The following is a 2,257-nucleotide window of genomic DNA, read 5'->3' on the forward strand; positions in this document are numbered from 1 at the left end:
GCTTCTACTAAATACTGAGCAAAGGGTCTGAATACTTATGACCATGTGATATTTCAGTTTTTCTTTTTTAATAAATCTGCAAAAATGTCAAAAATTCTGTGTTTTTCTGTCAATATGGGGTGCTGTGTGTACATTAATGAGGAAAAAAATGAACTTAAATGATTTTAGCATATGGCTGCAATATAACAAAGAGTGAAAAATTTAAGGGGGTCTGAATACTTTCCGTACCCACTGTATTTGCTCTTTATCGCTCTGTTTTTGTTCTTTGTCTTATCTGGTTTCATCTGAAGCCTCAGGAACTTTATTTATGGGTGTGATTTACTGATGACCCATTAAATCCAAAGATAATAATCAGCAACAGACACAAACTGTGACAGTGTGTTCAAATTCAGCTGTTTAGTTCAGTCGTGAGCCACATGCCTCAGCACAGCGAGCTGAAGCCAGAGATCCTGAAATTGTCCATTAATTTGAAAAGGTGAAAACTCCTCAGCAAACCTAAATATCAAAGCCCCTTAAGGTCCCTACAAAGCACAATTTAAGGAATATATCAATAAGTATTTTTATGCAGGATTTTTTTTTTTCAGAAGCACTTTCAGATACAGGGGAGATTCAGGTATTAACTGGGTTCACACCAGACTTGGGTAAATTAATGAATTGTAGATTTTTCTAATGAGCTTCTGCATACACTGAGGCCTTCTGTAAGGCATAAAAACTATTTAATGTCTTTATCCATGTAGACAACCCATTAATGGCCAGACATTACATGTTTAGATTACAGATACTGCTTAATTCGTACCTTAAAATAATCTTAAGTGCTCATTCAAAGTGCAAATTCAGGTGTTTGCCCCCAGTTCAAAGTTAATAAATTAACAGATTAATTGATTTTGATATAGAAGTTTTTAATTGATAGTTTTTGAGAAAAACATCCCTTAAATGTTCAATTTAAAGGTCCTTCTAAGGCAAGGATGCAAAAAAGCTTTTAGGCCGCGTAAAATAAATGTGCCTTTATTAGTCTGTCTATAAATTATACTCAAACTTCAATTAAAAGTCCTTATTTATATCATTCTAAGTAGGACCAGTATTAAGACTTTAAGGAAAAAAAAAAAAAAGAGCTGCACAAATACTGTGTGAAACAGAAAAGTAGATGAGTGGACAGTGTGGAGAAACACGATCACTCTGTACCTTGAATTCAGGGCCGTCCAATCACCAGCAGCTTCACAGGAGAGCCAATCAATGAAGGGGAAACATCCAGATTCAGGTGAGAAGTCCAGACTCCAGACAGGGGCCCAGCCCTGATTGGCTCCCGAGACTACAGACCTGTGGAGAGAGAAGACGGGTCAGGGGTGAAGCCAGCAGCTCTGCTTTCATTTTGATCCCAGTACGTCCCAGTTTCCGTCCTCCTGCTGTGTGCTCAGTGAGGCTGAACAGCACTGTGAAGCCCAGAGAATGCAGAGGAGCAGAACACAGTGAGGCAGGGCTCAGGCCTGCAGCTGCTCAGTGTTTTCACTGAGATGCCAACGGCAGTGCTGCATCACAGACAGTCTGAGCTCCGGCTGCAGCCTATTCAGCTTTCTAGGAAAATGGATGACTGGGATGATGGGGTCGGACTGAGTGAGAGAGCTGGATAATAACCGCGTGAGGCTGAACTCTGAGCGAGAAGACATAAAATCATCCGACTGTGGGAAACAGAACACAGAAGTTCAATTTACAGATGGTGACAAAAAAAAAAAAAAAAAAAAAGCAGCAGGCAGAGCAGAGACAGAGGACTCTTCCTTCATAATCCTCTCATTTGTAAACTTCCCTTTTCACCAATTTCACATGACTGGTGATATATTTCACTCAGCTTTTTTTAGCCAGATTTCCTGAGCGTGGCTCTAATTAGCTGCTTAATTGGAAAATTAAGACTCAACTGTTTGTTTCAGCTGCGGAACACCCAGCCTGTGGCAGACTGAGGAAAAACAATATTTGCATCTCAGCTACTCACGACCACGTCTACACATGGAGAGAAATGCACAGGCCGAGTCAGCAAAGAGTTCACAGACCATTCACGCAATCTGAAAGTCCACAGCTCACTGCTAATTGTCTCTTTGGGATCCATTTATGTCAAGAAAACAACAAGGCTCAAAGATAAGACAAGCTCCCGGTGGGCTGAACTCCTCGGAAGGAGCTGAGCCTTCTAGAAGCCATGGGCTGGAGCTGAACCTCAATAACCTACAGCCGTGTGTAGACGGGTGGGTCTGAGCCTGCATGGGCGAAC

General features: G+C 41.2%; 1 long non-coding RNA gene across 3 annotated transcripts in view; it reads right to left on the bottom strand.

Annotated features, from left to right (window-relative positions):
• Nucleotides 1-2,257, bottom strand: part of LOC109972570 (uncharacterized) — a 77,981-nt gene that overhangs the window by 54,407 nt on the left and 21,317 nt on the right. For all 3 annotated transcript variants that reach the window (XR_002276701.1, XR_002276700.1, XR_002276702.1), the window contains exon 2: nucleotides 1,183-1,317. This is a non-coding gene — a long non-coding RNA (uncharacterized LOC109972570). The remainder of the gene's footprint in view (nucleotides 1-1,182; nucleotides 1,318-2,257) is intronic.

This window comes from Monopterus albus, unplaced genomic scaffold (genome assembly GCF_001952655.1).
Source record: "Monopterus albus unplaced genomic scaffold, M_albus_1.0 scaffold260.1, whole genome shotgun sequence".
Classification (NCBI taxonomy): Eukaryota; Metazoa; Chordata; class Actinopteri; order Synbranchiformes; family Synbranchidae; genus Monopterus; species Monopterus albus.